This window comes from Pinus tabuliformis, chromosome 4_1 (assembly GCF_031772625.1).
Source record: "Pinus tabuliformis cultivar Carrire ecotype Pingquan chromosome 4_1, CPIR1, whole genome shotgun sequence".
Taxonomy (NCBI): domain Eukaryota; kingdom Viridiplantae; phylum Streptophyta; class Pinopsida; order Pinales; family Pinaceae; genus Pinus; species Pinus tabuliformis.
In genome coordinates, this window is record NC_142303.1 from 499,444,791 (window position 1) to 499,457,033 (window position 12,243).

A 12,243-nucleotide genomic window follows, 5' to 3' on the forward strand; every position below is an offset into this window, starting at 1 on the left:
TTATTTAAGAAATCATTATTCAAACGGGAAATTAAATTAATATGAAGATATATTGAAAACATGTATTATATTCATTAAAATCAATTGATTTTGTTAACAAAATATGTTGAAACCCATTGACAATGAATTGGTTGTGAAGACATAAACTATCAAAATGGTATTCGATCTTTGATCTTGAAACTTCCTTTTTTAAGTTTCAAATGGAAAATACAAATAGTGAATTGTAACAGAAGAGGTTCGAGAAGCAATATAATATTCTAAGGAGCATTGTGCTTGTCATTCCACATTTGAAGTTGTATCAAAACATGTTGGAGGCATCGAAGACCTGAAGAAGCAGTAATGGACCTGCAAAATGTTTATTTTGTTAGAATTAGTAATATGTATATCAGTTGTGGAAATTTCTTAGTAATACTTTGCAGGTGAGTTGTGTTAAAATGAATTTGGAATGAATGGAAATGAAGTTACCTTTGCCATGGGGATTTATATATTGTTAGTGGAAGATGCATGGTGAATAATGGCATACTAAATACCATTGGAGATTTATGCATAGTTGGAGACGCATATTTTTTGTTTGCCATTCTACTTGTAGTTGCTTAGGTATGCTATTTCTGTGTCTATATGTCCTGTTGCAAAACAAAGAAAATGTTAGCATGAGATGTATAGATAATATAAAGACATTCTAATATTTTCTTAGTGGAAGATGCATGGTGAATAATGGCATACTGAACACCATTGGAGATTTATGCGTAGTTGGAGACACATATTTTTTGCTTGTCATTCTACTTGTAGTTGCTTAGGTATGCTATTTCTGAGTCCATATTCCATGTTGCAAAGCAAAGAAAATGTTAGAATGGGATGTATAGATAATATAAAGACATTCTAATATTTGCTTAATTATTAATGTTGATTAAATTTGGTCGCTGTTGAAATATATGAAAAGTATGTTATGAAATAGAATGAGGTAAATAAATGGAGGAAACCTTTTGGTGATGTTAAAATATGGGTTGGAGCAGATTATCTGGAGGTGGCATTGAACGGAGAATTTCTTCTGCGTGTTTTCTACGAGCAATGTTTTTCCTGTCCTTCATTTTACTATAATGATCAAAACTGAATGCGGGGCTAATCTGGAGATCTTGTAGAGAAGGTACTCTTGAAATTGCTGTGAATGTGAGACCTTGACGTTCTGTTTTTCCAATGTCAATTGTTTCTTTTGGAAGTGTCATACCTTGAGATTTATGTATGGTTAAAGCCCAAGCCATCTTCAGTGGAATTTGTGCACGTCCATTTTTTTTTACTTCTGGAATAGGCAAGTGAGTGGGGTTTCTTTCATCCCAAGGAGGCCTGATGTATTTGGGAAAATCTACAACAACAAATGTTGGAATTTGTGGTGGTGCAGTTGATTCTTTGTAAAAGATGGTTACAATTTCTCTTAGGGAACCATTAACAAGTCCGGTTGAAACCCAAAGGTTGGAAGTTAAGATAACTTTTTTTCCATTGCATAGTAATACAATTTGCTCAAGTTGCTCGTCTTCTGAGGAAATGTTGGAATATGTGTTGTCATCTTCAGCAATGGATCTTGTGATTGGAGTGTTTAGAGATTTCATCATTTGCTTGTTATGGACCATTGTTTGAGCATTTGTTGGAAATAGATACATGGAATCATGGAATGAATGTATTTCATCTTCTGATAAAGAGGAATCTATGTGCAACATGAGTATGTTGTAGTCGTCGATTGTTGGATTTTCATCTCTCACGTTCTGGAGAATGTTCCTGAAAGTAACTTGTACGATGTTGTCGCCCTGTTGACGAAATACCATGTATAATGTGATGACTGTGTTGAAGGTGTTCCACAGTGCGCTTCCGTGGCTCTTCCCTGCATATATACAATCTAGGGCCAATCAAGAATTTTAATAGCTTGGATAAATGAAAAGCAAGATTCCTGAGCTATATAATAATAAATGTAGAATACAATTATGTTGCTGCCCTTTTAGAAAATGTCATATCAGTCGTCATTAAAAAGAAAAAGAAGGGAGTATGGGATAATGGCAATCGAGCCTTTGTAGGGAAACAAACCCAAGTTTGAGTCCTAAATTCAACATATCCATGTGGATATGAGGTGTGATGACTATGTACAAGATTCTAGGAAATAGCAATGTCAATACAACTGCAAGAGCATCAAAACTCATTAGCAAACCTCTGCTTTATTCTTCTAAAAATCCTTATCGGGCTAAGCGAATATACTTCTAATTTATGCATTTCAATCAACCATCAAACTGTTTTACAATAGTTCTTTATTTTTCTACAGAACTGGCTTCAATGTATGGAGCAAAGTAAAAAAGGAAGAAAATGAAGTAACAATTTTAGAAAGTGGAAAAATTAGAACGTGACAGGATGTTGAAAGCCAAATGTAAAATAACAAGCATCTTATTTGATATCTATAAGCTTATTCATTCCAGGGGAAGCTCTCAGATATGGATTTTGACCTCGTGAACTTCTTGGTCCATATGAATTTCACATGGCAAGTAAAACCACATGAGCTATCCTAAAAATTTCAAACCGTTTATAAATAACGCATAGTAAATCTAATTCATGTCTAGCATGACTCTTTTACAATGCTCAGCCTTGTGTCAGAAACTTAAATTTAATCATATTATCATCCATTCGCACTATTGCATGTCACTTGTATCTGAAAGGCTATCTATTGTTTTAAATGTGGTACAAATTATATTACAGTTCACAAGCTACCTGCCACATGGTCCTGGCCCCATATATATAATAGTTCACAAGCTACACATGGTCCTGGCCCCATATATATATATATATATATATATATATATATATATATATATATATATATATACTAATGGTGGGTATTTGGTCAACTCATCCCAACTTACCTTATCTTAAAACATAATCTGTACTGTAACAGAGCTTCCAGGCAATTAGGAACAGGCCTAAACGGTGATTGAAGTGCAAAAGCACCCTATTTTAACTTCAGAGTCCATCTGCTCCTGCCTAGTCAAATTCCTGCGAAAGCACCCTATTTTAACTGCAGAGTCCATCTGCTCCTGCCTAGGCAAATTCCTGCAACTGGCTCTTAGGATTGCCAAAGCACCGTTCCTCCTCTCTTCCAAGGTTGCAATTGCCTTAATATACGTTTTTTCATAACTTTGCCTGACCCAAAATTGCTAAAAGAGAATAAATAACTGCTCATCCTGGATAGAACATCTCTCTTGTTTTGATTCCTCTTTTATGTCAATCTTGTCCATTTACTGATCAAGAAAACACATTCTATAAATTATATTCTATAAAAATTAAGTCATGAGTTGAAAGGATCATGAATCAGTGGCTATAACCTAGAAAACATAAACTGATTTCTGCATTTCTTGACAGTCAAAACAAATGCTGCTGCATTAAGGATGACGTGATTTTCCAGATATGCATAATAGCATATCACTAAATAAGGAAAACGTGTAGTTCAGTAACTACAAATAAATTCTACAAAGGTGTGAATTGATAGTTAAAATGAAAGTGGAATGACTCCTTTAGCACAAAACCATGATACATGGAATTCCAGTTTTTATTCCAGCAGGTTACAATGCATTTTTTCTTGAAATAAATGGTAAGCAGACTTTATCAATATGGTGTGAAGAGTAAATATTCTATTGTATGTTTTATTCAATTGATGTTTGTGAGCAACAATTTCCAAGTACTGTTAATTCTTTGTGTGTATACTTCCCACGGGTTTGCGCGTTGCAATATTTCTGCAATGATGCTAAAAGAGAATAAATAACTGCTCATCCTGGATAGAACATCTCTCTTGTTTTGATTCCTCTTTTATGTCAATCTTGTCCATTTACTGATCAGGAAAACACATTCTATAAATTATATTCTATAGAAATTAAGTCATGAGTTGAAAGGATCATGAATCAGTGGCTATAACCTAGAAAACATAATCTGATTTCTGCGTTTCTTGACAGTCAAAACAAAATGCTGCTACATTAAGGATGACGTGATTTTCCAGATATGCATAATAGCATATCACTAAATAAGGAAAACGTGTAGTTCAGTAACTACAAATAAATTCTACAAAGGTGTGAATTGATAGTTAAAATGAAAGTGGAATGACTCCTTTAGAGTGTTAAGGCAGGGGATCTAATATACATACAACCCCTAATGGAAATGGGAAGTACCACTACAACCCTCAAGAATTTTTTTTCTTTTCCCATTTAATACCTATTGAGACTGGAAAAACTACTACTAAGACAACAAATAATGCATAGAAAAGAAGGAAGTACATGTTGAAATGCCCTTGTTTTCAATAGCAGTCACTTTAACTGAAACAACCACAGGATGGTCTATGTCAACATGTAGTGGGAGAACACCTACAGATTAGAGTGTTAAGGCAGGGGATCTAATATACATAGTGCATATAAAAGAAGGAACTGTTTGGTCTGGCTCAGATAATTATGAGTTTCTAAACAATTCACACTCCAGAATACATAGAGCTCCAGAATTAGTGCTCAATTCAGCGTATATAGGAGGGACCATCATAAAGTGGGCATTCTCTAACAAGGTGGGGACTCTACTGAGCATTCATGTGTAATATCCATCTGATGCTGGGAAATTTTTTCCAAAAAAGGTACTCTTGGAAACCTGGAAACTATTCAGAATGAAAACATAGTACAAATTCATGCAGCTTTCTGGCCCACAAGCATACAATCTAGGGCCAACCAAGACTTTTAATAGCTTGGATAAATGAAAAGCAAGATTTCTGAGCTATATAATAATAAATGTAGAATACAATTATGTTTTTGCCCTTTTAGAAAATGTCATATTAGTCGTCATTAAAGTGGGGCTATGCTCCTGAGGGTCAGAGACAAAAAGCTTGTGTGAGGTTGAAATGTCCCCCATTTTGTTGAACTGGAAATACATATCTTGACTTTCTTCACTGTCCATGTTTTAACATGATTTGAGGAAGTACGCACTTTGAATCAACCCCTAACGGAATGAGGACACTTCCTTAGCTTTGGGTTGGACATTTCTTTACCTGTGGGTAGCCCCGTGACACGTAAAGACTTCTCAGTCTAACCCTTCATTGCATTGACTGAAGGGTAGCCTATGTTTGTAAGGGGAGCTGAAACCCCATTAAGTGTGAAAGGCCACGTCCCCAAATTTTCCCAACTGGTACTGATAACTCCCAACCTTTTTAGAGAACGTAAAGCATCAATTCTTTTTGTTGGGTAAAGAAGCTACCCAGTTTTATTTTTGTTGGGGACAGAAACTACCCAATTTTCGCCCTTGCATGGGAGTGGGGATGTGTTGCATGAAGCAGACCTCTGCATACTTCAGCAAAGGTGAAAAAAATCCAGAGCTTATCAGTCTCTAACTTCAGCTTATGGTCTGCTTCAGGCCAACTGTAACAGGTCTTGGCTGGGTGATAGCTACAAAGGTAGTGGACCTCCCAAGTGGCAATCAACAATATATTCTTTCATTCCAAGCAACTCCCAACACAGGCTGCGCATCAAAAACTCATTAGCAGACCTCTGCAAACTTCAGCAAAGGTGAAAAAAATCCAGAGCTTATCAGCGTAGATAGGAGGGACCATCATAAAGTGGACATTCTCTAACAAGGTGGGGACTCTACTGAGCATTCATGTGTAATATCCATCTGATGCTGGGAAAACTTTTCCAAAAAAGGCACTCTTGGAAACCTGGAAACTATTCAGAATGAAAACATAGTACAAATTCATGCAGCTTTCTGGCCCACAGGCATACAATCTAGGGCCAATCAAGACTTTTAATAGCTTGGATAAATGAAAAGCAAGATTCCTGAGCTATATAATAATAAATGAAGAATACAATTATGTTGCTGTCCTTTTAGAAAATGTCATATCAGTCATCGTTAAAGTGGGGCTATGCTCCTGAGGGTCAGAGACAAAAAGCTTGTGTGAGGTTGAAATCTCCCCCATTTTGTTGAACTGGAAATACATATCTTGACTTTCTTCACTGTCCATGTTTTAACATGATTTGACCATAGGATGCTCTGTGTCAACAAGAAGTGAGACAACACCTACAGATTAGAGTGTTAAGGCAGGGGATCTAATATACATAGTGCATATAAAAGAAGAAACTGTTTGGTTTGGCTCAGATTATTGCTGAAACTGATTTCATGACCCAAAAAGTATCTAAACAATTATGAGTTTTTAAACAATTCACACTCAGTGGAAATGAGAAAAAGGGTTTCTGTAACGAAAGTACACTCAGTGGAAGTATAAAATAGATAAAACTTGCAGGAAATAGATGTTACAAGTGGCTTAAGAGAAAAATATCCAGAGGAACCTCTCACATGAGATAATAATAATGCATACCCGAAAAATCTTGTAGGGCTTTCTCTTAACGCGTATAATCAATCTTCCATACACCTGCGGGTTTTCACAAACAACAAAGATAAGGTAAAATTTAAGATAACAATGACCCAAATATATATAAAACCTCATAACTACCACCATAATATGCAGAGGGCGAGGGCAAAATGATCTGCAAGAAAAACGGCCTACGCAGCCCTCATGTAGCGAACAAAGTCGCCTCGTCCTCTGTGGCCCTCGTCGAAACCTTTCTCCCTCTGCAGGTCTGCCGCCCTCCTCTGCAGCAACTCCGCTGTGCCATCCTCAACACCCCTGCCCTCCTCTGCATCAAACGCAGATATCCGCGGGCAGAACGGGTTTAGTGAGGTCGTTATGGTAAAGTTAAACCGATTTATTAACTAAAACCGATTTATGAACAAAACTGATTTATTAACGTATTACTTACTAGCAATTGTCCCAAAAGGTACAAAGAGAGGCCGATAGGATTATTAAATTGGAATTGTTGAATTTTCTAGAAGAGATGTTGGTTCAAGTATCTTTCTGGTTGTACTCTTTGATCCTTTGTTAATATGGAATCAATAGAATTTTCATCAGAGTAGACTACTTTGATCCAGAACACCCAAAAGAACATAATAAACCCTGAACACATCAAATATAAATGAGGAGCACAATTCCTAAGAAGAATAATGATAAGTTGTACTATGACTCCTCAGATACTAGGAGAATAACTCCTGATACCTAAAAGATTGCAATATCAAATGATCATAGACAATTGTGCATGTCAATGATCATAATAATATCATATATACTAATTCTCAGCCATTACATTACACAAAATATATACTAATTCTCAGCCATTACTATTGTAGTTCCAGTTCCAGGACTCCTTAAATTCACTGGAGGGCCATAACAATTACCTCCCTTCTAGGAATGCTTCATTCTGAAAGCATAAGATCCAAATTACTCAAAAAAGTATGACAAGGATTGACAGACAAATATAGATGGAGAGTACAGCTCCCAAGAATAATAATAATGATAACTTACAGAACAATTTCTAAGATACTAAGAGAATATAACCCCTAATAAGTTATAACCCAAAATATCATAATTTTATTAGATAGTATAGAACAGTAAATATGAATTCACTATAATAATCTCCTATATATACTAATTCTCAGCCATTACTCACATAGACCAAATTCCCAAGGATATCTACCCTTTGCTTATACAAGTGACCCTTATATTTGCTAGAAGACCATAACATAGACCCGGCTTAATATATTCCAGTGGTTTAATGATTAACATAAACATTGAGTTTACAAATAATGACAGCCACGAAATACTAAATGTTTTATCAAACATGCAGGAGAGGTATTTCTGCTGCCAAATCAAAACATAATTGGAGGTGACAATGCCAAACAGATAGCAATAAATGGTTTGAAAACTTAGTACAGTTGAATGGAAATGGCATCAAACAGCAAGCATTCAAAATATTTCCCGGAATTCTTATTGCAAGGTCAAATAGAACACATTCAAGCGTGAACCCCTTACAACTACAGTAACTAATTTGGATAATAACAATTAACCTACCAATAAGAAATGTCAAAAATAGTTAGGTTGCCTACAAAGTTACAAAAAGTTAACTAGGCAAATAAGAATCGTTCAAGATCCACAACAGAACTAAAACAAAAATGGCGAAGCCCCTACTGAACAAGGGAAATTACAAGCAAGTCCTTAATAAAGCTGAAACCACAAGTAAATTGCAGGGCTCTGGAATTGTTAAAAGATTCTCCAAAGAATTAGAACAACCATTATACATATTTATCTTTTGTAAGTCTATAATGCCTATATTTATTTTGTAAAGGGTACATCCTTGGACACAGAGTCCCAATCTTGAAGGATATCCTCAACATCCTGGACATGGGGAATAATGTCGTCTGCAATTGATAGGGTGACAATCGTCAAAGCCTCTCTTAAATTGTGGTATGTATGAATTGTCTTCATCCTTTATTCCCTAACAGCGTAATTCTTCCCATGTAATTTATGGCAGTCAGAAAGCATTCCTCCTTGTGTAAGTCTTGCCATAACTACTCCTTCCTAGACGCATATCAGTTTTAATAAACTCTCAACCCTGTGTGTCAGTTTCAACTCTTTGGAGAAAAGCAAGGACAGAGAATCTAGTCCTGACTTCAAACACCAAAACCCAGTTTTTGTTGGTTGTACTGTGAGAGCATTTAATGAACTGTTTCACCCTGTCAACCAGAGGTTTCAATGTGTGACCAGCAAAGCAAACAACACTTTCTGTTTAATAAATTTACTCTCTTATCGTACCAACAATCTTCCAATGCTACAAACAACAATGATTTTCTCCAATCAGCAGCATGAAAATAACATATACGATACCTTCATATTTTTCCTCTTTGTTTTCTTGATGATAAAGTTTTAAGAATACCGTGAATCTGAAGATACGACCTGCTGCCTCCAGATAGCAGTAAACATGAATAGCATCCAAGGACAGGAGCAACAACGAACTCTACCATCAACTTTTTCCTCTTTGTTTTTTTGATGATCAAGTTTTAAGAATACCTGGAATCTGAAGAGACAACCTGTTGCCTTCAGATAACAGCGAACATCAATAGTAGTCATTGGATAGGAGCAACAATGAACTTGTGTAATCAGCATCTGGTCACAAAAGCCTCCAGAAAACAAACCAAAATGATGATTTTTTCAGCAGAAATGTATTCTTATTACCATTAACTACTTCTTCATGATGGCAGCAACATCATCTTCTGGAGTGGTCTCTTCAATGTTTCATATTCTAAAGCAAAAATGGTTCCCTAGTTATTTTAACTTTTCATAAAAATGCAACAAATTTAGCAGAAGTGGCAGATTCAATAGCAGTGGTAAGGAACCTCAAATCCGGAGAAATGCTTTGTGTGACATCATCAAATTCTACACCTGGAAGGCCTTTTCTTCAAAATTTTGCAATGAACAACCACAAAATCAGCAGCCACACCAATTGGAAAACCACACAAGTATCCAAGAGATGCAAAATAGTTGTAGTAAACACAATTTATCCAGCACATAAAAAACGTAATGTCACCTCAGCATTCTTAAAGCATCATTTCATCTGTTGCAGTGTTTATGTGGAAAATGCATACAACATCCATACATTATACTATTAATCTATTCATCTGTGCAACTTACAAAATGACAGTACGATTTCCAAGCATCATAATGGCAATAAAAATACAAACAACTGCAATAATTTAATGCAAAAGCAATGTTAGTGTCTGCAATAAATTAAGCCATGCAATTATTCTTAACTCAAACGTACAACTCAAACATATCATTACTGATGTTGCTGCGCCAATCTTCAATATGCTAGCTCCAATAAATGCCACTGATAGGCTGACAAAAGGTCTGCACATCATGACAATCAACTGCAGAAGATTGTTGTTGGAAATGATATGTCTACCATTGTGTAGCTGTGATACCACATCGATTTTGAGCATGAAGGTTTTCACAGTGAGTAATAAATGTACTGTGATTTTCTGAAATGTGTTTTAACAATTAGCCTTCCATTTCTTCATCTTCGTGCTCATCATCCTCGAGTGTAAGATCACCAAGAAGCTCATCCAAAGGTACAGAAGGAACATCTTCACCATCTGTCATAGACGCTGTATCCGCTCGCTGATAATTTTCATTTCTGTACAATGCAATCTTGGATCGCATCTCCTGGTCTTCCTCCAGTTCATCCAAAAACTTTTCATAGTCCTCCCATTCCTTCGCATCCTCCATTCTGCCTCTGGAAGATGGTTCAACCTCCATGGGCAATGTCTTAAGCTTCCAAGGCCTAGGCTTGCCCCGCTTCTTCTGGCGCTTCTCTTCGTAACTTTTCTTCACCAAAACCACATCTGGAAGATTAAGTCCTTTGTATTTATCTAAATCCACATCATTAGTATTTGCACCATAGAAATCAAAACCAAGAGCATAGTCACCAGGACTCAAAAGATGGCCCAAATGAGTTTTCACTGTAAAAATAGTGTCATTCTTTCCAAAGTCTGAAACACGGGCTACCTTTGCCTCTGCCAATGAATACTTGATACCACCCACAGTAGTCAAACCCATCTCAACTTCAATATCCAATACAATATATTCAGCCAACTGACAGTTTGAAAGGAGAGGCTTAAAAGGAACCCTCCAATACTGATTCGCGTCCATAAAAGCATGCCTCTAAGTAAATGGGTCAAGCAACATAATATGGGTACTCATTTTTGTGCACAGAACAAGGGGACCTAAGTTACCCAAGTTTGCCACAACCTTTGGAGGGAGGCAAATCAAATCCTCCTTGCAAATAGGGCAAATCTGAACAAAGAAAGTGTACTTATAATTGTATGTATTGCTCTTTGAATCCTGAGACACAAGCTGTTTGTCATTGCATTTCAAAATAGGCACCACATTGCCCAAAAAGCTCACAAACCTAACTGCATGAATTCTATTAGCAAAGAAAAAATCAACATCGTCGTGCACTTGTTTAACATTGACTGCCTGAGTAGCTGCACCGTGCTTGAGAATCAACTGTTCCAGATAGAAGAACATTCTCTTGTGGCTAACATGTTGCCTGACTTGCACAACAGCCACGTACTGATCTGGGTTGGACTGAACCCTTGTACAGTGTTCACACATATGATCTTGCTGAACATATTCAACAACATAAGCCTGTTCCAATATAGCCCCATTGAGCACTACCTTCTGTATTCGCAACTTGTCCTTGATTCTCTTAGAATGGGGTTCTGTCCATATGAATTCAGCATGTACAAGCCTAACCTTGTTCAAATTCTTGAGCCTCTTAATGCAAAATGTTAAGAGTTCCTTGGATTCAAATTGGGCTTTTATCCATGTTTTGGGGGGCTGTAAATACGAATTACATTAAGGGAAATGAAGGATTTTTACGTGCTTTTATAGACCTTCTGTGATATCCACTTGGGTTCCTATACAATTAACACACATGTTTACTGCGTTGGGTGGCATGGAAATACTGCACATATATCACAGTACTCGACTTGTGGTCTGTTGTACTGTAAACATATCAGCCATTGGACCCTCGGCCATTTCTACACTGTTTTAGACCGCGAAATGAAGGAATCTGCATCATGTTTTAGCACAGGAAATGTAAAACAAATAATATAGAGAACAGACTTACTCCAAACAATTAAGCGATATAAGAAACACAATATTTCAAGTATTTAAAGATAAAATGCATTATGTGTTTTTCATAAAATAAAACCCTAAAACCTACCGCTAAAGACTATAAAGGCCGAGAAGAATATACCACTAAATTGTTCCACTGTGATCAATTCTGAGCCTAAAATATAGGAATTTAAAAAGGCTTTTTGTAGATCCAAAAAATGTGGGTAAAGGGTTAGTTAATGCCAACCTGGCGGATAACAGATAGGTCGAATTCCACCCTGAGAACTTGAAATTCCCTGCAAACAGCAGTGGAAGGCTCTGATAAAACCTTTTAACCAAAAATGGCCATGGCAGATGGGTAAATGATTGATTTTGCAGAGCAAAGAAAACTCAGCGAGAATGGAGCAAACCCTGCATCAACAATACAAGGCTGTATTGATTAGGTATCACTCCAGATAATAAGGTCGTTTGATTGGGAGATGATTGGTTCGTCACTACATTCCATGATATGATATGACTCGAGGATTCGAATGAAGAAGTGGACAGAGAGCAACAATCTCCATCATACCCTCATTCAGCTGTGCATCATCTTCATCAATAATTCATTAACAAAACATATAAGAAGAATAAGCAAACAAAGAATGGCCATCATCATAGGATCACAATAGCAGTAGAGCTTAGAA

At 36.5% G+C, this 12,243-nt stretch overlaps 1 pseudogene; it reads right to left on the reverse strand.

Annotated features, from left to right (window-relative positions):
• Positions 1-9,896: 9,896 nt before the first annotated feature.
• LOC149176710 (uncharacterized) lies at positions 9,897-11,473 on the reverse strand (annotated as a pseudogene).
• Positions 11,474-12,243: the final 770 nt, after the last annotated feature.